The 23,643-nt window shown below is 46.0% G+C and overlaps 1 protein-coding gene across 6 annotated transcripts in view; it reads left to right on the top strand.

Annotated features, from left to right (window-relative positions):
• Positions 1–23,643, top strand: part of LOC138527438 (arylamine N-acetyltransferase, pineal gland isozyme NAT-3-like) — a 79,263-nt gene that overhangs the window by 8,706 nt on the left and 46,914 nt on the right. For 3 of the 6 annotated variants that reach the window (XM_069638571.1, XM_069638580.1, XM_069638587.1), the window contains 2 exons: positions 16,561–16,664; positions 16,990–17,081. The gene's annotated coding sequence lies outside the window, so the exon portion shown is untranslated. The remainder of the gene's footprint in view (positions 1–16,560; positions 16,665–16,989; positions 17,082–23,643) is intronic. The other 3 variants (XM_069638596.1, XM_069638615.1, XM_069638606.1) reach the window with 2 other exon arrangements.

Raw genomic sequence — 23,643 nt, 5'->3', positions numbered from 1 at the left:
TTGCTTAACATGAGACTTCCCGGGTTACATTTGCTCGATAAACCGTTGGGATCTCTTTGTGGTTCGATGGGGCCTGCCTGGTTGCTCGTGGGTCTCCTCTGCACTCTCTCGTTGTGGTGTTTCATGAATCTCTGCTCTCTCTTGTTCCTCCATCTCAATCGATTCCCCTTTCGTTGGTTCATGCTCTTCAAAGTATAACTCGTGTAGGAGGGAGTCCTTTGGTGTCATTTTGCCATAGTTCCTTGTCATGGTTGTCACTTGTTCTTCGTCCCTTGTTGCTAGGATAGGATCTGTTCGATTAGTCTGTCCTTTGGCTTTGCTTGCCTCTCCTGCGTCTTGCTCATGTACGTGGTCCTTTTTGTGGGTCACTTCGAATGGCCTATAGTGAATGCTGATGAGTGCGTACTGTAGTGCTGTCCGGTAGCTGAGACGGCTCTGCCCTATGGCAGGACTCGGTATCATGCGGATGGCGTCAGGCACTCTGCGGTCTCCTTGGGTTGGGTAGCGTTGTGACTGTCCTTTTTGCTGTACTGTCTGTGCTGGCCTCCATTGGACAGCATGGCTTTGGGGTTTGTCTAGGGGTTGTTCTTCTGCCCCTGTATGTTGTAGTTGCCTTGTGCCGACGTTTCCTGTGGTTTCCACATTCCCCTGCCCGGTACGACGTCCCGAAGGGTACTGGGTGCGAGTGAGGCTCATAGTCCTCTCGCAGGGCGGGTGAGGTTTGTGTGCCAAGTGCCAGTCCATCCTCTTTTGGATGGGTCAACTCAGGGTGTAGGGGGTGTCCATGCCTGTGACGTCTAGGTGGGCTGGTGTTCACGACCTCTGTGTCTTTCCTAATGTCTGACCTTGCCATTGGTGGACTCGAGTATCTTGCCTGGGCTGGTGGTGTGGGTTGGCATGCAGCGCTTGTGGGTGTTCCTGTTCTGCATTTTGCTTGAAGGTGACCTTCCTGACCACAGCGCCAGCATATTCGTCCAAGGGCTGAGTATGGTTGTCTGTGCGCGTGTTTCCAGCCCCTCCTGTGGCATTGCTCTCTGCTCGGGCTTTGTTGCCGGTGTCTTCTGAGTTTTTGCCGTGTCCAGGGTCGAGTGGCCTTTGAGTGTTGCGGTTGTCCTTCTGTGAGGGCCGCGATGGCGTTGCGTTCAACTTTATTTTCAATGGCGGCTGCCTGTGCATCAACTCTCTCATATGTTTTTGCCAGATTGAGTATTTTCGCAAGTGTTAGGGGCTTTTTGAGAAGGAGTTTTCTGAGCGTTGGCGAGGTGCACCCTTCTATGATCCTCAGTCTTATAGCTTCTTCATCATTGAAGTTGGCAAAGTCGCAGTTCACTATCTTCTGCTGGAGACGTAAGACAAACCCTCCAATGGATTTGTGTGGACGCTGCCTGTGTTGGTTGAATTCAAGGCGTTCGTAGTCTTTATTGGAGCCTACTATCAGCTTGTCGTTGACTGCATTGAGAAGGCGTGGGTATGTGGTCTTGTCTGTTGCTGGAATTGTCTTGATGATATCCTTTACTTCTTTTCCTGCCAGGTTCTTGAATATGCTGAATTTGTTTGGGGGTCTTGGTTCCCGATTGCACCTAGAAAGTCTTCAAACTCTTCGACCCAGTCTTCCACCTTGTTCCTTGGTCATGGTGCAGGTTCAGGGCGAATGGGCTGGTCCGTCTCATGAGGCTGGCGAGGAGTGTGGTGCTTGAATTTTCTAAGGTGTGTGTTCCTGGGTCAGGTGCTTGCGATTGGTCGTCCATGTTGGCCGGTGTTCGTGGTGTCTCTCTCCTCGAGATTGTAGGAGCTGTGTCTAGGCGTGGTGTGGCTGCGTTTTGTTGCTTCGATTTATTTCTGAGGTCTGGTGAGGCCAAGGTGCCGTGGTGGTGTTGCTAGTGGTGGTAGGCCACGAGTCTTGGGCTTCTGCAAGTTGGCAGGGGGTCTTGTCTTGGAGTGCCACTCTGCTAGTCTTTGTGGTGGAGGGGGCCTTTGTGTTGCCAATTGCTGGAGTGCGCACCGAGTTAGTTTTCCGTATGGCGGATGAGCTTATCCGCCTTTGCTGGCCTGGTTTGTGGGCATTTGGGGTAGGAGTAGTGGCTGAGGGCTTCTGTGGCACGCTGCTCCGTGGCAGTGATCATGGGTCCTTTGAAGTGGCCAATGTGTGCTGGCGCCCTCATGGGGTGTTGGCAGCTTCCAACATGGGGACACACTGTGTCTTTGCGGCGGTGTCTGGGACGTGCTGGGTTGGTATTGTTCCGCTTTGTGGGAGTACTTGCAATGTCACTCGCTTCAGTTGACCCGAGCAGCGTGGGGTCACCGTAGTGGTGGTCTGTGGTTATCCCTCTGTAGGCCTGAGGATTGGTGCCACCTGGTCTTTGCCCAATGTTTATGTGGCCTTTATCCGGTGGGCTCGAGGGGTGGGTAGCTCTACTGGTCTTCGTGGTGAAAGGGTTACCTCTTGTGCAGCGGGATACCTATCTAGTGATGTCAGGTTTGTGCACATATTCTTCAGTTTCCATATGCTCGCATGCAAGCGTGTTGTGCATGTGGGTTGCTTCAAGGCCGTGGCAGTGGGGGAGGGGGTCCTTACCGGCTCCCAGCCGTGCTGCTCATTGCTCCCATCGTCAGGGTGGCCTCCGTCACTTGCAGCATCTGGCCTCAGCTCATCGGGTCCTTCCGTGGGTCGCGGGGTTCGTTGGGCACTTCGTCTCCTTGGCGGAGTCCTCCTGCTCACTGGATCTTCCCGCGTGCAGCTGTGCACCGCTGGGCTCCTTCACTGCTGCCCGGGTCACAGGCACTCTTTTCTGTGAGTCTCCTAAAGTCCTCTTCTGCCGGGCACACCAGTGCTTCTCCGTCGGGGCACATCTCCTTTCGCTGCTGGGCTGGGCCTGTCAGCCGCTCCTCGCCCTCCTTCGCGGCACCATTGCACACCGTGTCACATCCACACAAGAGCTGGGCTCTTCCGTGCTCTGGCACGAACTGCTGGGCGCTTCGCTGCCGGACACCCCGCCGGTTTCCTTGTTGCTGGGCTTGCCTCTATGTCCCTCTTCATTCACGGCACATCTCCTATGGCCGGTCCGCTGGGTCCTTCTGCTTTCTTCTCTCCTTATTGTTGCTGGGCTCACGGGCCCTCTTCATGGGTTCTTCTTCACTGCGGGGCACACAGGCCCTCCTCCGGAGCTCCTCACAGGTCTTCTTCTGTTGTGGGCGCACTGGCCCTCCGTCGCCTCTGTTGCTGGGCGCACGGGCCCCTCCTCACTGCGGGCGCGCAGGCCCTTGGTAGCTGCTGGGCACACGGGCCCCTCGTTGCTGCTGGACGCTCAGGCCCTCTGCTGGGCTCACAGGCCCTCCTTCGTTGCTGGGCGCACGGGCCCCTCTTCATTGCGGGCGCAGGCCCTTGGTCACTGCTGGGCACAGGGGCCCCTCGTTACTGCTGGGCACACGGGCCCCTCACCACTGCTGGGCACACAGGCCCTGCCTGGTGCAGAGCATGGGCTCTCATCGGCCTCGTCACCAGTTATTGTACTCCTCTTAACTGGGCCTCATGCACACCCAAAGACATATCACACCGGAGCCAGGGTTGTTCATGACCTTCACTTTATTGCACCTTACAGTGACTGTGTTTCCTCTTCCCTTGCCCCTCCCTTTCCTCCCGCTTCCCGCTCCCTCTCACAGTCTTGGGCTTCCCTCTTAAAGGGGCTCTGTCCTTTTCCACTCGCAACAACATTAATTAATGATTTAATTAATTAAACACAAGGAGCAGAACAGCCAATCGCTTGGCTGGGAATGCAGCCCTGAACTATGGATGCAGGGGCTCTTTCAAAACAGACAATGGAGCGGGGAAGGGACGGGAGGTGAGATTACGGTTCGAGAACTTCGAGCTCTGCCACAAAATGATGCTGCAATAACTAGCTGGACCCAGTCATCAAAGAAACCCCCCGTGGCCTGCTGTGGGTGTCTCAAAAACGCATGGGGCTGGCTGTGCGAAATGTGCATATGGCATTCTAGCTACACATGTGGGGCGACAAGTAGGCAATCCTGCCGTGTATTATAAACCCCAACCTCCATATTGCAATACTGAAGCCCTCCTCCACCCCCACACCTCCACACTCCCCTGCCCCCTTTGTCAGGCAGGCCCTCACTGGTAACTAAGGTGAGGAAGGGCGTCTGCGTCGCTGCGCTTTTATCTGCCGGTTTAGTTCTTGGAAGGTGGACGGGATGAATTTGATCGTGCCATTTTGATTGGCCTTTACTTCCTTGACATCGGAACAGAAGGGAAACACATCTCCCTTTTGCGGTGGGCTAATTTCATTTGTATCTGACATGTTTGCCTGCTTTCTGTTCTCACGCGAAACCCTATTGGGCCGAAGGCCGGAGTTTGTTCTGCCCTCTAACTAGTAGCAATTCAATTTCCATTCTGCTCCCAGACACCCATAGCCTCTGCAGCTCCAGAAGAGACACAGTGAGTTAGCATTCCCCCTGGCCCCCAGTCCCTGCTATCGTTCAATGCCCCTTTTTGTGAATTATTTGCATTCTGGAGCCAAGATTTTTATTACACATCTTATACACTTTAGTAAGAAAGACCATCCTTTATCTTACTTTGTTTGAAACGGCAGACCTCCTTAAATATGTATGCCCACTTCCAGAGTGTGACCCACCTCAAACACGGGTGTGCTTTTTCATATTGAGTCCAATACTCTGCGGCTTTCTTTGAAAACTTTATTTTCAGTAGGCAGCAAACGGACGCGTTCATAGTTAGCGAAACTATTCTCACTCTAATAGTTGATCCTGCTTTGCACAATTACTCTGGTGCGTCTTTACAGTATAGCGTTTGCCATACATTGCAGACAACAAATAAAGACATATTTCTTTCTAAATAATACATGTATTTATTGCGGTCTTGGAAAGCGTTTAGAGCAACACAGAAACCAGAGGAAAACATCTTACCACCCGCACAAGAAGAGACAACAAGGTTAATGAAGCAAGCAGGTGGAGAGACGAGAGAGGAAAAAAGATGGGAGAAAGATGAACGAGCGAGGGAGAGAGAGAGAGAGAGAGAGAGAGAGAGAGAGAGAGAGAGAGAGAGAAGGCTCTAGGCTAGCTGTGACGGGGAACCCACGATGAAGGATACCTGAATGGAGTAGTGACGTGGCGGTCACACATGACCATGCAGAGAGGTGAGGCTCGGTCCCAACCAGATTCCGAATCCAGTCCAGGTCAGTGGCACCAATTTCAGAGTGCCAACCAACACCCGCCTGGCTGTCACAGCGCAGGACTCAGAGCACCAAATAATCCGGCCCGTGAATGGCTGGCTGGGCCAACTAACTGTCTACGACTGTATCTGTCTCCGATTTACCACGTACGTCATCCGGACTCGGGAATGTTCTAGCAGTAGCAGCCTGGGCCCGGGAAAACTCTGCCCAGGCTCGCCGACTTCAGAAGCCAGCCAGCCCAATACCTCACAGCCTTGCTGCGCTCGCATTGCAATTTGCAAAGTCAGTGCACTGCACTGCACACTTGCAAAAGCCTCTCGATACCGCCCGCAAACAAGGTAACGGACGCTTAATGATGCCGATTATCATGAAATAGTTCATGAGCGGAGCTACTATGTCACGGACCGGGCCCAAGAGAGACATACTGCGTATTCTCTCCAGCGTAGCCCTGCAGGGGGCTCACCCCCGAACTAATTCTCCTGGCGGATGCCCGGGCCCCAGAGCACCCGCCTACTCTGTGCCCCTGATAAGAACACAATGCAAACAATAATAGTCTTAATGACAAACTCCTGAAAGATGTCCTACCAATCTACAGATGACACAGCAATCAGACATTAAATCATGACTCATGGAAAGCAAAGCATTTCACATCATTGCAAATGATAATCATAAGATCGAACACATACAAGGCACATAGTTCAAAGAAGAAATAAGACACACACATGCACTGATCTGAAAAGCATTGAACATCTGCACACGTTCCGTTACATTCACAGCGGAGGCAAACCAATTACAACAAAGCTATACACATGTACTCCTCTTAACAAAGCACAAGCCAGACACATACAAAAAGACAGAATAGTGATGCATAAGGCAAATAGTGTTTTACTGCACCAGTAAACGTTTAAGTGCCACGAATGAGCCAAAAGCAACAGACGGATGCCACATACCCCTTCCCAACAGCCCTGAGAATTTCTCACATGAAGCTGCTGTCGTTCAACCCTCGGTGTCTTTGGGAGACTGGAGTTTAAGAGGACATAGAAGGGCAGCTCAGGAGCTTAGTCCAAGGGAGCAGCCAGTGTGCCCTGCCCAGCAGAAGACCTTCAGTCTGACATGAAGGGTCTGCTTCAGGTGATAACGTTTCAGTCATCATCCAGTGATTTTAACAAATGAAAAATAACGAATTGAATTTTTTTAATGAATTTGTTAAAACGACAAATATGTGGTTGGGAATGGGAATAGTAGTTTTTTGGGTGGGGGAAAAGTATTTATAAAAAAAAAACAGGCAGGTTTAGGGGGTAGCCCCCCCAAAAATAATGAAATAAAATGTATTTTTGTACGTGTTTTGGGTTTGTTAAAAATTAATTTGTTGTTTTGTGATTCGTTATAATCACACGTGACCGTTTCTGGCATCAGGACTCTCCACACAGTAGATTTCCACTACAACCTGAATGAGTGTATATCTCCCTTGAAGGTCTGCACAGGCGGGCATCAGCAGCCCAAGAGACAGGCGCCATCTATGAGCTTTGCTGTGAGCTTGCTCTTTTCCACTGTCATTGAAAGGATGGTTTGCTTGAGGCAACTGGAAGATATGTGATTGCTCATTTGCATCGGGCTTTCCTTCTGCTAATTGTCACATGAAATTTATTTGGCAAGTCACTTTAAAGAAAATAAAAATGCAAACATGGTGTGGGTCAGACTTTTTGTCCGACATGCAAGGAGACAGCCATAGTTCTGCTTCTCCTATTCAGCATCAACAAGTTTCATTAATGTCTGAACTCTTCGCCGTAGCAGTTTAGGATCTCTTCACCATAGACCAGCACTTCAGAGTCTGGCAAGTCATTTACCAAAATAAATTTCTTCACTAAACTAGAGAAGACAGCTTCTTTGTTTGTTTGTTTATTGATTTGTAGGGTGCACCGAACCCTTCGGTAACTGGGCGCAACAAGGTACAAAGGATACTTAAAAGCTTAGTTACACAGTACAAAAAATGCAAGCAGGTACAGAGAGGTAGAGCAGTAGGTTACATAGGCAGATACATAATAGGCAGAGCAGTATTTTACATAGGCAGATACATAATAGTTACACAGAGGTAGAACAGTAGATTGCATGGGATGATGTAGCAGGGTTTAGTCCGAGGGGGTTATACATCATTGGAGCGTAGCCAGTTAAGGGTGTTGTGCCTAAAGCTGAGGTAGGACTGGTCAGTTCCGAGGTTTAGTGGTAGTGCGTTCCAGGACTGAGTGGCTTTTACCAGGAAGCTGCTTCCACCAGATTTTTTAAGCTAAAATCTGGGTATCTCTAGGCAGTGGGAATTGGCTGCTCTGACTGGGCAGGTCGAGGTTCTCTTAACCATTCTCTCAGTTAGGTAGGGGGAGCTGCGTTGTTGAGACACTTGAATGTCAGTGAGACTGTTTTGAGTACATTCCTGTCGCTTATCTTTAGCCAGAGGTGTTCTCTTCTCACTATGGATACCTGTTCTCTGTTAGATATGTTCAGGGGGATTCTGAGGGCATTATTCTGTAGCATTTGAATTTTGTCAGTGATATATTTGTTGGCTCCTAGGTAAAGGACGTTGCAGTAATCCAATTTTGACAGTATTAGGGCATTGGCGAGGATGATGCAGCGTGCTTTTGTTAGAAAGGGTCTGCAGGCCCTGATGAGCTTACAGATGCCATGGAATTTACCTGTTTCCTTCGGGTTAAGGTGGAATCAAGGTAGAAACCTAGCGTTTTCACCTCTTTAACTACTTTAATTATGTTGCCATCTATGTTGAATGCAGAATAGTTGAAGTTAAGTTTTTTTAGGTTGGCATCGGATCCCAGAATCAGGATCTCTGTTTTGTCGTCATTCAGGCAGAGGCCATGAGATAACATCCATGCCTGAATGAGGAGGTATATCTCATTTACCAAGGCCGTATCAGTGTCAAAATGGCCCAAAAGGGGAATGAAGATCTGGGTGTCATCTGCATAATTAGTGTAGGTGATGCCCAGTCTGTCCAATTTGTCAAATAGGGCCCTGGTAAATATGTTATACATGGTTGGCCAGACGCATGAGCCTTGCGGAATGCCACAAGTGGTCTGGGTTGGGTCCTCCGAAGCCAATGTGGAGAAAACTCTCATAGTTCTATTATCTAAGAAGGACTGGACCCAGGCAATTGCATCTCTCGAGAAGTGGGCTGCCGACGCTAAGTGTTTGCAAAGGACTGCATGGTCCACTAGGTCGAAGGCCGCCGACAAGTCAAGGAGGAGCAGCATAGCAGTTTTTCCTTTGTCCTTGAGCTCATCAATTTAAGTTTTTAGGTCGATTAATGCCATTTCTGTGCCATGTTGTGGCCTAAATCTGGATTGGCGGGAGCCTAGAAGGTGGTTTTCTTCAAGATAATTCTGAATTTGTAGATAGACTACTCTGTCTATTATTTAGAGGAGGAAAGGTACCGCAGTAATGGGCCTGTAATTTGTGGGAATGGAAGGGTCTAGGGTCTATTTCTTAAGCAGAGGTAGAACCCATGACTGTTTTAAGTTGCTCCGGACAGTGTTGGTCATGAAGGAGGCATTCATTAGCTTAAAGATGAAAGGCACTAAGTCTCTTGCAGCATCTTTGATTAGTTGGGCGGGACAGTTATCGCCCTGGCAGTTGGATGGCTTCAGGGATGCAATCATTTTCTCTGTTTCCTGAATGGGAACTTTGTAGAATCTGAAATGGGCTGGAGTGCTGGTGGCTGTAGTGGGACTGGTAGGTTGCGTCTCAGTGGTGGTCATGGAGGCAATTTTTTTTGGCAATTTTGTTTTGAAGTGAAGTTATTTTGTTAGATAGGGCATTCGGAATGCTAGTGCACCATTGTTTGTCTTTAGGTACATTGTCAAGTGCGGGTATGAGGGATTCTAATTCCCGAAGGATCACAAAAAGTTCCTTGGTGTTGGAGCTGGCATAGGAAATTCTTTCATTGAAGAGATTTTTTTGGTACGAATAATTTCTTTTTTGTAGCTGCTAGCAAAGTGAGTTAGTTGCAGTTTGTTTTCGTCCGAGGGTGTGTGTCACCACCGTGATTCTAATTTTCTTTTTTGAAGTCTTAGTTCTTTGAGGTGGGGGGAAACTAGGCATTGAGGGGTGCCTTCTGTTTGCTTTTGCATAGTTTGAGTGGCGCAATGATGTCGAGGGCCCTAGTCATAGTGTTATTGTATGCCTCAACAAGGAAGTTGGGGTCAGAGTTGCTTGGGAGAGCGTTAAGGGACGGGAGGAGATGAGGTAGAAGTTTGTCAGGCATAATGTTTTTTTTTTTATCTGGTGGGGAGAGCCAGGACTTTGACTTTGGATACTTGTTTATCTATTGCTATGGAGAAGTCAATTAGGTGGTGGTCAGTCCACAGTTGTGGGGTTATTTTAGTGATAGTGGTTGTACAGTTTAGGTCGGCTACCCAGTCTAGGGTCCTTCCTTTAACGTGCGTCGGGGTGAGGACTTTTTGTGTAAGTCCATGTTCTGAGAGCATGGCTGCTATGGCATTGGGCCTGTTTATCCACTGGGTCGTTAAATCCCAGGATGAAGTCACCCAGGATTAATATTTGCGAGGAGTCTTTCGTGTTGTTGGCCAAGAGACTGGATAAATCCTCCTCAAAGCCACTGTGTTGAAAAATAATATCAGATCCATTTTAGTGCCTCTCAGCTAAGAGACATGCTCATTGCAACTAGTGGGCTGTGATGCAAGTGGGTGTGGTGCACTCGACAGGAAATAAACACAGCTTGGACGTGCACTTTCCTGCATTTGGATCGTGCGTCCAGGCTGTGTTTTTTTTCCTTCCCACCAGACCCTGCCGACCAGCGTGGAGCCTGGCCCAGGTCATTGATTACTTTTCCCCTAAATGGGGACTAGAGTTTTGCTGGGCCACCACATCCACCAAGGTGGCTAGGTGGGGGAGGGAGCAGGAGATGGGAAAGCTCCGGATCATGGCTTTACCGGTCACCCTGCAACCCTCTCCCCTGTGTATCCATCTTGAAGGCTGCAGAAGCGTGGACCAGAGCACTGCTTTGCTGGTCCCACTGCATTCCTTTCCCCCCATGAATCCATCTTGAAGTCTGCGGGGGAGAAAAGGGAGAGCACAGACCATACCACCACTTTGCTGGTCCTCCTACGCCCATCTTTCCCCATTGACCCATGTTGTAGGCCACGGGGGGAGAAGAGAGTCAGCAGGGACTGGAATATTGCATTTATTTTGACTTTTTTCTTTTGCTGGTGGCCCTTTACCCCTCTTCCTCCACACGAGAGCCATGCGGTGAGAGGAGGGAGTGGGGAACAGAGCATTGCTTTGCTGTTTCTCCCTGTACCCCTCTCTCCAAACAGACCCACCTTGGGCTATGGGAGAAGATGGGGGAGTGGGGACCAAAGCCTGTTTTCTTTTTTTCACACTTATTTATTTGTTTGATAATTTTCCTGCACACCTCTCCCCCCCACTGATCCACCTTGGACACTGTGGGGAGAGGGGGAGTGGGGACCAGAGCACAGCTTTGCTGGTCCCTCATGTTCCCCTAACCCACCCCCCCGGACCAACCTTGGAGGTCATGTAGGTGAGGGGGGAGTTGGGACCAGAGCATTGCTTTCTTTTTATATTTTTACTTTGTCTGTTTGCAAGTCCCCCTGCACACCTCTCCTCTCCCATCGACCCACCTTGGAAGCCATAGGAAGAGAGCAGGGGAGTTAGGACCAGGGCACTGCTTTACTAGCACCCCTGCACCTCTCTCCCCCCACGGAGCCACTTTGGATGCTGCGGGGAAAGGAGCGCAAGCAGGGACCAGGGCACTTGCTTGCCGCTACCTCTGTGCCCCACTATCCCATGGACCCACCTTGCAAGCCACAGTGGAGAAGGGGGAGTGGGGAGAGGAGCTCTGCTTTGCTGCCCCTTCCCCCTGGACCTCTCTCCCCCCACCGGAGCCACCTTTGATGCGTTGGTGAGAGAAGAGCGCAAGCAATGACCAGAGCATTGTTTTGCTGGTCAGCCTGTGCAACCCGCTCTCCCCACAGACACACCTTGGAGGCCACATGGGCGCTTGGGGACCAGAGAATTGCTTTGCGCGCCCCCGTGCCCCTCACCCCCATATAGTTCTGTATCTTGCAGACAATTCTAACAATTAAGCCAAGGAAATAAGAGCACATGTAATGGGCATTTTACTTTCCACAAAGGGACACAAAGCTGTCTCAAATTGGTGTGGAGCAGCGCTGTTCAAAGTTGCTTGCTTGAGGCAGGCAATCGCCTTAAGGAAGAACCATCTGAACGCTTCCATAAAGAATTGTTTCCTTACTCCACACTGACCCTTTTAACAGCCACACTGGCAAACAAGTCAACTCTGCCAATAAGCCTCTTTGTCTGAAGGAGTCCGTTTGTGATATGCTGCACAAAAAGCTGGCATTTTGTCACATATGAATCACTTTTGCACATTATGTATGATCCTTATGTTTGGAGGTGTACTAGCTATGTCCTAATTCTTCTTTATTAACATTCTCAAATACTGCACATTAATGCTACATATGTGTGCTTGTAAGACACCAGTTGGCCCGGGGAGCCAAAATAAGCTCCTTGTAGCTGTTGGGGGAGTCTGTGTGCTAACTGGGAGAGTGTACTGTGCAAAATAATAGGCCAGTAAAAAGAGTGCCATCTGGCAGTGGTGTGTGGTTTCCCAGTATTATTGTTAACGTCACAGCAATAGGTTTGTTTGTTTGTTTGTTTTATTTGCTTATATAGCACACCAAACCCAAAGGTATCTGGGCGCTTTACTTAGGTACAAAGTTACAGTGATACAGAAACAGACGACAATACAGTGTGTAAACAATAAAATACAGAGTGTATGGAAAGGTATACAGGAATATACAAGATGCAGAGAATATACAAAGTTTACAAGTTCAAGACATAGTTGAGATAGAAGCTAGCAGCAGGTCCAGGCGGCCTGTGGACAGATTGTACCTAGACTATGGGCATAGTCCATAGGGAGGCTTGATCAATGTCACGTTATTGATCAGAGGTCCTTAGTTTGATTGCGAGAACAGCCATGTTTTTACTTTGTTTCGGACAGAAAGGACGATCGGTTCGGATCTTAATGCAGTAGGTAACTTGTTCCAAGTATTAGCCGCAAGCACCAGGAAGCTGGAGCCTCCTGCTTTGCTAAATTTGTATTTCGGGATGTTGAGACAGTGGGCATAGTTGGTTTTAGTAGGTTTAGTAGATTCTTTTCTGGAGAATTTGTTAATCAAATATTTAGGGGCTGAGTTGTTAAGGCACTTGTGGGTGATCATGAGAGTTCAAAAGGTGATCCTATCTTGGATAGGGAGCTAGTTAGTGTTTCGTCGAGTTTGTGATATGTGGTTGGCTCGACGGATATTGAGGGCACATCTGAGCACATTATTTTGCAAAACGTGTAGCTTGTAGAGATTATTCTGGCTGGTACCCAAATAGAGAGTATTACAATAGTCCAATTTGGACAGTATGAGAGTTCTTGCGAGGGTGATGCAGCTGCTGGGAGTCAAGAAAGGTCTGCAGGCGTTTATGAGTTTTGCTGTGTAGGCTGTTGAGGATGAGGTGGCATTGATTTGCCTTTGAAGGGTTAAGGCAGAGTCTAGATAGAAGCCTAAGGTTTTTGCTTCTTTGTCAACTTTAATGAGGTTGCCATCAATGTTGAAGGAGGAGTATTTTGTGCCTAACTTGTTAAGTCTTAACTGAGAGCTAATGAGTAGGAGCTCAGTTTTGTCGTCGTTAAGACAAAGGCCGTGATTTGCCAGCCATGCCTGTATTTTGCTGAAAATTTCGTTTAGGTAAGTGGAGTCTGATTGGTAGTCGCCTGACAGAGTGATACGTTGTTGCGTATCATCCGTATAATTTGTATATAATATGCCTAGCTCATCTAGATGGTCAAATAGGAGTTTAGTGAACATATTGTAGAGGGTGAGGGATACACAAGAGCCCTGTGGGACTCAACATATGATAGGGGAGGGGGCGGCTGAAGCGGTAGGAGAGAAAACCCTCATGGATCTGTCTGCCAAATAGGAATTAACCCAGGCTGCAGCTTTACTGGAGAAGGAGGCAGCTGTGGTGAGGTGGTTGGTTAGGATTTTATGGTCGACTAAATCCAGTCCATTAGTCCATTAGTCCATTAGTAGGAGAAGAGCAGGTTTTCCATTGTCCCTAGCCTCGTCCATTTGGATTTTCAGATCCAAGAGGGCTGTTTCTGTCCCATGCTTTGGTCTGAAACCCGATTGTGTGAGGCCTAGGAGATTGTTTGTCTCAAGATGATTTTGGATCTGGATATATGCGGCCTTATCCAACATTTTTAGGAGAAAAGGCACAGTGTTGATTGGCCTGAAATTGGTGGGGATATTTGGATCAAGGTTAGGTTTTTTGATGAGGGGCATGACCCAAGCGTCTTTGAGATTTTTAGGAACAGTGCAGGAGGCAAAGGATGCATTTATAAAGGAGGTGATAAAAGGCGCAAATTATTTTGCTCCTTCTTTTATGATGGAGGCTGGGCAGATGTCACCTTAGCACCTAGATGGTTTAAGACTTCTAATGATAGACTCAACCTCTAATACGGTGACGGGGGTGAATTCGAATGCTTTGATTAGTTTGGAATGTGAAGCAGGTTGGTAGCTCGGATCGGTCTGATTAGTTTTGGCAGTAGTTGATAGGCTAGAACTTTTAGCTTCGATTTTTGATTGCAGTAATGTGATTTTATTGAGTAGGGCCTTTTGGATGCTCGTACACCAGAGGTCATCTTTTTTGCAAGAGTCAGGCGGGGTGCAGGGAGATTCAAGTTCTTTAAGGATGGTAAAGAGCTCCTTTGAGCTAGATTTGTCGTTGGAGATTCTAGTGTTGTAGTTTTTCCTTTTTGTTTCTAAGATGGCCTTTTTATAGGTATTCGAGGTATATATGAATGTATCCTTATTCTGCTTAGAGGTTATTTTTTTCCAGGACGCCCCTGCATCTCTTTTGGCTTTGCGTAACGTTTTTAATTCTGAGGTGAAACATTTATTAAGGTGTGCTAGGGGTTTAGCTTCCTTAATTTGAGTGGGGCTAGTTGGTCAAGGGCCTTCAGTATATTTTGGTTATATAGTTCTAACATAGTGGAGGGGTCTGAGTCAGGTGGTAGCTGTTGGTGGGCGATAGGTTGAAATTAATTAAATTATTCAAAGGAGATGACATTGTGTTCTGACCATGCACATGGTGAGTTGGCGAGGATTTTAGTATTGCAGTTAAAGTCTGCTACCCAATCTAGAATTCTGCCTTTGCAGTGTGTAGGGTCGGCAATCCGCAGCGGGAAACCTAATTCTGAGATGGTATTTTGGATAACTGAGGCATTGGTGTCTAAATTGTCATATAGTCCGAGGTTTAAATCGCCTAAGAGCAGGATTTGTGAGCTTGGTTTTGGGTTTAGGGAGAGGAGGCCGGTTATGTCTTCCTCGAAGGAGGATAGTGGGCTCGGGGGTCTGTATAGGGTGTGAATAAGGAGTGTCCACTCTGATGAAAGAGGAGGTTTCACTGAGAGGAGATCTCCAGAAGGGAAGCTGGTGTTGTCCGCTTCTCTGATGGCCAGGGTGTTTTTGGCAATGATGGCTACCCCATCACAGCTCTTAGTAGTTCTATCGGATCTGATGATGTTATATTCGTCAGGGACTGCTAGCATGAGAGCTGGACCTGCAGCGGGGTGGAGCCATGTATCAGTGACCGCTATAAAATCTAGGTTGTTGACGGTGATGAGATCAGAGATATCTAGGGCATGAGCAATTAATGATCTTGCGTTGATAAGGGCCCCCTTTATGGTGGCAGCTTCAGGTTGGGGAAGTAGTATAGGGGCATTAGGCGTGAGCGTAGCTGGAGGGGGTAGTAGAGGAATGTGAGGATATTTGGTGGCAATGCTGGAGGCATTGACCCTAAGGGTCTTGTATCGGGCACAGAACTTGGTTACAGTTGTAAAACGAGAACCAAGTCTTTTGTTTCTGTAGGCAGTGGAGCATGGTGAGATCAGGGTGTTGAGAACGGCATGCATGTAGGGGCAGTGGATCGGAGGGAGGTGAGAAAGCAAGTTGTGGTGCAAGACGTCTAGGTCCTGTTGAGCTATAACAGGCGTTTGCCTACAACTCCTTAATATATCTATGGTAGTAATAGAATACAAAAAGATCAGAGGCCCGAAATGGAGGATACTCAAGTACATATAGTGGGCACTCCACAGGGTCGCCATAGGGATGGAGGAGCACTAGTTCTTGATGAGGTGCTGACTTAATGAATATAAGGTAGTGTGGAGTATACAATACCAAGGTTATACACCGTTTTGAGGCCAGCTGAGTACAATTCACAGTCGCAAGGCAGGCTAACAGCGATATACATATGCAACATACAGTAGTGGTGTAGGCTAAATATGGTATTCAGGATTGACATGCAGTAATAGGGCAGGCTGGGTGTAGCAACCAGACATAGCACGCAAAATCAAATCAAGCTAAATATGGCATTTAGGACTGGTACACAGTATCACGGTAGACTAGATATGGCTTTTGGGATAGCACACAGTATCAGCTAGGCTAAGTGTGGCAAACAGGCATGGCTGGCAATCAGGAATTGCGCACACTATCGACGTAGGCTAGATGGGGCGTTCTGTGATAGCACACAGTATCAGGCAGGCTAGATGAGGCATACAGGAGAAGCACTTGGCCACAGGGCAACCAAGAATAGCACATAATATAGCCCACAATTTTAGGGAGGTAAGATGTGGCATACAGGCGTAGATCACAGTATCAAAGCAAGCAAGATATGAAAATCAAGGATGACACACCGTATCGGGGCAGACTAGGTGTGGCAATCAGGAAAAACACGCACTATCAGCGCAGGCTAGGTGAGGCGTTCTAAGTTTGCATACGATATCAAGCATGCCAGATATGGTATACAAGATGACGCATAATGGCAGGTGGCTAGAAGTGGCATAGGGGAGCAACACATCATATTACGGCAGACTGAATGTGTCATACAATGTTGGAACAGGCAGGATGTGCTATCAGGCACGGTATAGCTCTCAAAGTTATGGCATACTACGTAATGGTATACGGTAGGATTAGCCAGTGATACAGTCGCTTTCATTTGCCTATGTATGAGTGTTAAGAATACAATAAACTGGTCAAACAACGTTGTGAGACAATAGTAGCAAGTTTACATGTTTAAGGTGCTACTGCGAATCAAGACATGGCATTCGCATGGTCTGATGCAGAGCAGGCGGCGTGTAGATACGCCTATGGACTTTAGTGTCAGGTATTGCATGGCAAGCTTACTGCAGCCTGACCGGGTAGGTGTAGGTCTATGATTAATATTTTTTAATGGTCTTGTTAAATTCCAGGAGCACCAATTGGCTCTATCATCCCAGTTAAGAAAGCAGACAAAGTCCCCAGGAGCAGTGACACCATCAAAAATCCTGTCATTTTGTAGAAGGACTTGCCCAAGGTAAGGATGCCTTTTTGTGTGTGTTTATTCTTTTTACGTGGGCGGAGAAGACCTGGCAATTCTAAAAGTCTGCTTCGGAGTCACAGCTATGGATTTTAAACCCATTTCATAGGCTTTCCCTTTCTCATGTCCAGTGGGAGTGGAGGTGGGTGGTGATAATGTTACTGTCATGTGGAAGTTGGATTTACAGTGCGCTGTGTATTGACTCCCGGTTCCTCAATGTTAGGTCCTGCATGCTGGGTGATGCCTCACTCACAGGAGCTGGATTTGGCTCACGCTCATGTAGACCCGTGTATCTTTGATAAAGTCTTCGTTTTCATTGCAGCAGCATCACTCCACACGTCAGCGAAGCAACCCAACTATCTGTGTCTGAGAAACAGAAATCCAGGGAAACACTTGATTCAGTCACGCAGGCAGGTAACTATTTGTTTGTTGCTATGTATCACTGTTGACTAGTAGTGCTGAAGGTTTACATTGGCCCTGTGCAATGTGAATTCAGATGTGGTTTCCTGCGGCCTCCCATGACCCGGTCTGGCACCTCACTTTAAAAAGAAATCCAAGCTAGGGCTTGATGACCCAAATGTGGAGTCTTCGGAGGCTTTTATTTTCAAGCATATGACGCAATCGTTTTTTTCAAGCTTTGCACATTGTTCATGTTAAAGCTTTGCATGTGGTGTTTGCCAGTAATCATTTTTGGGGCACTTTTAATTTTTGAAAACTGTCGTGGTCTAACATATATAAAACATGACGTACACCCAAATGGGGGTATGCAATATTTTCACAGATTCAGGGCACTTTCTGAGATGGACCGTTTCCTAGTGCCCCACGATGGTAGGGAACTGAAACAAAAAGCAGAAGAAGAGCTGGATACAGAGAAACAAAAGGGCATAGCCCAGAAATATGATGACTCTTATTTGGACTTTGGGTTCACAAGGATCGCTGTTGGTGGAGAAGTTAGGCCACAGTGCGTGGTTTGTAGCGTTACATTAGCAAACAACAGCCTGCAGCTAACAACATGAAGGAGTCATTTGGAAACCAAACTTGTTGATCTGTCAAAAAGGACAGGTATTTCTCTGTATGACAGTTGCACGGCATAACACAACAAAAAGGCACAATTAAGTATGTGGCTCTGGGCCTGCAAATGCTTTGAAAGCTCCTTGCCATATTGCATACTATTTGGGGAAAAACAAAAAGCCTTTCACACGTGCCAAGAAAATGATTCTCCCAACAATTCTTGCTGTGAACTGGGTAATGGTTGGTGACAGTGCAGCAGAGAAATGCAAGACTATCCCACTGTCAGAGACCACCATTTCCTCCGATATCAGCACAAAATTAATATCATGGTTGAAACGCAGTCAGTTTGCCCAATAGTTGATTGCAGGCATTGACATTTCAAAAGAAGTTCATTTTACTGCTTATGTAAGATATTGCATTCATTTTGGAGGATTTCTTATTTTGTGCACCAATCCAGGGCAGAGTTACCACATCTGAACTCTCTGACATTCTTAACAACTTTCTAAGTTTCCACAGCTTAACGTGGGATGTCTGTGATGGTATTTGCATGGATGGTGCACCTTTAATGATTGGTGCTAGGGCAGCGGTAAAAGCAAAAGTGTTAGCAGTGGGTACACATATTGAGTGGACACACTGCATGATACACCACGGAGCATTGGCTGTGCTAAGTATGGGCATGAATTCACAGAAGTGCTGACCTCTGTTGTAAAGATTGCATATTTGCATGGTGAATATTTTGAGTGAAGGAAGTATGTCCTCAAATTAGTGCAAGAGGCTGGGCATAGTGACAGAACCCACAATAATTAAGGGGCTTTCAGGGAGGGGATCCCCCTTGAGAACATTTTCTGAAATAATGTGCTGAAATTATGCATTCTGCAGCACAATATTTGACACATATTAGGTAAACTATGTACTGTTTGCACTCAAGTAACGCATGGAAAAATCCAGTTATACCATTTTCATGAGGCCGCATTAAAAACCTATCTATGTCAGTAGTGGACACTGCAAATTGCTTACATGAGACTGCATCCACAACCTATCTTTGCAAGTAATGTACACTATAAATCACATAACTGACTGGCATAGACAGGCTGTGGCAGCAGCTTCATGTATGTGATTTAAAGTGACCATTACTGGCATAGATAAATTGTGGCAGAAGCTTCATGGATTTCATTTAAAGTGAACATTAACTTTAAATCAATTCTATGAAGCTGCTGACAGGCCCTATCTATGCCAGTAAAAATGTAGGGCATAGATAGGTTGTGGCAGCATCATCTTGGATGTGATGTAAGGTTAACAGTCACTTTAAATCACGTGCATGGAGCTGCTGCCATAGCATATCTATACCAATATTACTGGCATCCTTACTAACATAGATACAGTGCGGAAGCAGCTTCCTTCATGCAAGTGATTTAAGTGTGTACCTCTATTCTCAGTCCTAAGACCTGGTAGATAATTCTAGTGGGACCAAGAGTATTGTAATTTCTATGGCCAATTCTGTTGTTGGTTTATATCCCAAGCCTCAATTGGTGCCATCTAGAAGCCATTTGACGGCCCCCAATACTGATCCCAGACGTCATTTTAATCAATTCACTTTATACATGACAAAAGTCCCGAAATAACCTATGAATGCTAAAGAACACCTGGAATCATCAACAAGGAAAGTAATTCACTGGCTACGCCATACTAGAAGCTATTTGTCAGTGATTTGTTCAGATATATCTAGTGCCATCAGATGTAGTGACCCTTCTAATTCCAGCTTTGACTTTGTTAAAATGACCTTTGTCTCAAACAATTTGGTCCAGGGTCTACTCTCCATAGAATACCGTACATTACCTCCAGTTAATACAAAGATTAGTCTGCGACCATACCCCCCAATATCTCTGAATTCAGATTATGGGGATCTAATTGATTTGGCCTCTGAGGTCTTGGAGTGTCTTGTAAGCAATTGGAACTGAAATTCCCAGATTTGCTAGGCATAGTGTTAGAGGTCAAGGGGGGTCTAATCCTATATGTGTTGAGTGTGCACTTGAGACAAAATCAGAGTGCTATTGCCCAACTGAAATTAGCCCTAAATACCATTTCTGAAAACCTATAGGATGTTGGTTTACTGAGGACTCACCGGTGCATGCCAACTTTTTGTACACACAATAGAAGTAGTCAAATAGACTATACAATGGTATAAACCAATCATTGCAGTAAAATTGAGTTCTTCAAAATCCTAGAGCATGCAGATAGTGTTCATTATCTGTTAATTGTGTCATTCTGCCATGAACTAATCTGGACAAGCGAGAACAACCAAGCCCTACCATATGATAGCGCTTGCAACACAACAAAGGTAATGACTCGGAGATGGCCTTCTCTGATTAATAGTTTTCTTGCATCAGTATACAAGGCATTTCTGCCTGTGTAATTAGAGTATTCTAAATTTGATACAACTTACATACTGATTTTTACAATCTTTTGACGGAGTCGCTGATTCCCTTTGTCACAAGACTATCTTGCACCAGCCTGACTGCAAACCACAAGAAATGTGGTTGGTTTGATCAGGAGTGTAGATATGCAAAGGTTGCTCCGGTAAAGGCACTTAAGCACAAGGAGTGCAGTGAGACGGGAATTATAACCAGTTTAAGGCATGACTGCTAGACCATTCTGCTAAAAAAGAAAGCCGAACATAAGGAGACTGTTTGGAAGTCAGCTGCAGTATCATACAACAGCAAGGAGTTCTGGCACCTAGTGAAAGCTAATACTAAGCTGGAAATGGAACCTCTTTCAAATAAAAGTCCTCCAAAGCATGGTTCAATATCCTCCGGTCTCTTTATTCCCAAGATAATCCATCATTACAGAATGGGAAAGACTTGAGAGTTTCTGCTTCGGAGATGGTCCAAAGATCACTGCTCGTAGGTGCCTTGACAATTCCTATTTTTCCTTTTGAAGTGAAGCAGGAAGTTCTTGAACAGCGAAGTGGCAGAGCCCCAGGTCCTGATTTTGTTCCGTCTGACTTGTTCAAAAATGATCTTGTCATATGGATTCCTTTCCTTCCCAAGATTTTAAATGGTGTTTTCACTACAAATATGCCTCTGCAAAGCTGGAAGGAGGCGATTATCATCCCTATCTACAAGAAAGCAGATAAGGATCAACCATCCAACAACAGACCAATCTTGCTGATTGATTCCTGTGGCGAAAATGTATTCTAGAATTATTTTACATTGCCTTGAAGACTTGGCGGCCAACTTAAATATTCTTTCTCCTGCCCAGGGCTCAGGTAGGCTTTAGACCAGGGGTCTCAACATTAGACGAAGCAATGAAATTGGATCTAAAATTACAAAAATATATGTGTCTGGATTCTCAACATATATATATATGTATATTCAATGAAAAAAAATAGTTATGGGGACGTTATGGTTAAGTTGCACTAATAAAAACCTATGAAATTCAATTAAAAAATGTTGTTACAGAGACGTTATGGTTACAGGTAAAACCGAAAAACCTCAGAAATTCGCCAGTTATGGTAAGCTAAGCAACCATAACTCGCGCCACCACCGTGCACTGCTAAGAAGACCCAGGACATCAAAGATGACATCCCAAACGTCATTGATGACATCACATGTGAAATTAATTTTGATATAAAATCCCTACAAGGGGTTTTGTTTATTAAGTTGGTAAGATGTCAGGGGTGATTGTGTAATGTTAAACATGTAGTAACTAGCTAACAATTCAAGAGTTACTACACACTTGTGCTAGTACAAACAATTCATATGCATACAAATCAGAGGCACATACAGGGAAACTAAAGTAAGGAAGAAAGAAACAGTATCATCAGAAAATGTTAATAGCATTAAAGTTTATCTTCATGTATACACATGAATTGTGTGTTTTGGGCCTGCTATTGCCCCATTTATGTGTACCATGAGCTGAGACCAAACCCTAAGGAAAGTACTTTAAAAACATATGACAAAGTTAACGTCAAGATATACAGCACCTTTTAAATTTTAATATTCTGAATGCCAGTGAACAAAACCACCTGGCCTAGATATTTCAATGAACAAAAATAAGTGAACCAGCTATGTGATGTCATTAGTGATGTCCTCTTTGATGTCCTAGGTGTTAGTCTTAGCAGTGCCCGATGGTGGTGTGAATTATGGTTGCTTAGTTTACCATAACTGGCGGTTTTACCTGTAACCATAACGTCCCTGTAACAACGTTTTTCCATTGAATTTCATAGGTTTTTACTAGTGCAACTTAACGATAAAGTTCCTTTAACAAAGTTTTTTCATTGAATTTCATAGGTTTGTATTAGTGCAACTTAACCATAAAGTTCCTTTAACAAAGTTTTTTCATTGAAGTGTATGGGTTTTTATTGGTGCAACTCAAACATAACGTCCCGTTAACAAAGTTTTTGCATTGAATTTCATAGGTTTTTATTAGTGAAACTGAACCATAAAGTCCCTTTGACAATGTTTTTTCATTGAATTGTATAGGTTTTTATTGGTGCAACTTAACCATAGCATCTGTTTAAAAATGTTTTTTTCAGAGAATTTCATGGGTTTTTACCAGTGCATGCTATTTTCTTACAATTTACTATTATCATACTTACCCCAATATTGCAACTCTTGTGTCCAATTTACAACATTTCTCCTTAAAACTCTGCCATTTCCCACCTGCTAGCATCATTTTTAACACTTTTATACTTTTTCCATTGTTTTTGCTTCATCGATGTTCGCGAACTTCTGACGTCACTGTGGACCTTCCGGACAGTGCCACGTGACCATACATAGACTCAATATGTTTTTCCAACATTTCCATTAGCATTTTGTGTTATGCTAATGGGAATAATTTGGCGCTCATCCTCCGTTCCAGGGACTGTAACGGGGGATAACGGCCCGGCAGCCCAAGTTATTGGCCCAAGCGAAGTGTGTCTGTGTGCGCCCTGATGTTTGCGGGCTTCGGCACCTTATAAATAAATAAATAAATAACGAGGGCTCCGGACCATTAGTCTCCATTGCAGCCCCTGCAATGGTGGATAAAGGCCATTTGCACCCCTGGTTTCCAAAGCGAGAACCCGGGGAGCTAAAAAATAGATTTTTCTTCCTACAGCCAAATCCTTTTCCAAGATGCCCACCATGTAAAGAGAAGGTGGGGCTCAGTACATAGCCCCTCTTCCCTTTCCATGGAAGCCTGCCAAAGGCAGTCAGAACCCTATGACCATATTACAACAAGCTAATTTTTTTCCCCTTTCAAACTTATCCTACCTTCGAATAACTTTATAACATAGCTGGTCCCAGGTGGACATGGGGACTTTAACACAATTTTTTATTGCTCGCGGTCAAGGTCAGTAGCAAGATTGTGTGGGTCATGACTTTATACCATGACCCGGACAATCTGGCTACTGCCCATGGTTACAGGCTATACCTCAGTCACCAAAGGTACATCACTATTTTGTGTACCTATATTATGACACTTGTCAAAAAATAAAGTGAAGTGTGTCTGTGTGCGCCCTGATGCCCGAAGGCTTTGGCATGTTATAAATAAATAAATAAATAAACAAATAAACAAATACCGAGGTCTTTGGACCATTATCCTCCATTGCAGCCCGTGCAATGGGGGATAAAGGCCATTAGCACCCCTGGTTCCCAAAACGGGAACCCAATGTGCTAAAAAATAGATTTTCGCAGAAAACATGGTTTTGTTGGCTAAAACTCTGGTTTACAACATCAACTCTATGGGCTTCATTACAAGTGCGGCGGTAAGGGGTTAACGGCGCCGGTAAGGATGCCGGTGCCGTTAACCCCTTACCGTTGCATTACGAGGTCCCGTAGCGGGTCCCGCTAAGGGCGGATGGTTTTACCAGCCACCCTTAGCGGGAACCGCTAAAGGACCAGGGAGCTAATAACGGGCCCGTTATTAACGGGCCCGTTATTAGCTCCCGCCCCATTCCCATTGAGCCCTATGGGGGCTCGAATGG

The sequence above is a fragment of the Ambystoma mexicanum genome, chromosome 1q (assembly GCF_040938575.1).
Source record: "Ambystoma mexicanum isolate Mex_15411 chromosome 1q, UKY_AmexF1_1, whole genome shotgun sequence".
Classification (NCBI taxonomy): Eukaryota; Metazoa; Chordata; class Amphibia; order Caudata; family Ambystomatidae; genus Ambystoma; species Ambystoma mexicanum.
This window is presented reverse-complemented; position numbering and strand designations above follow the sequence as displayed.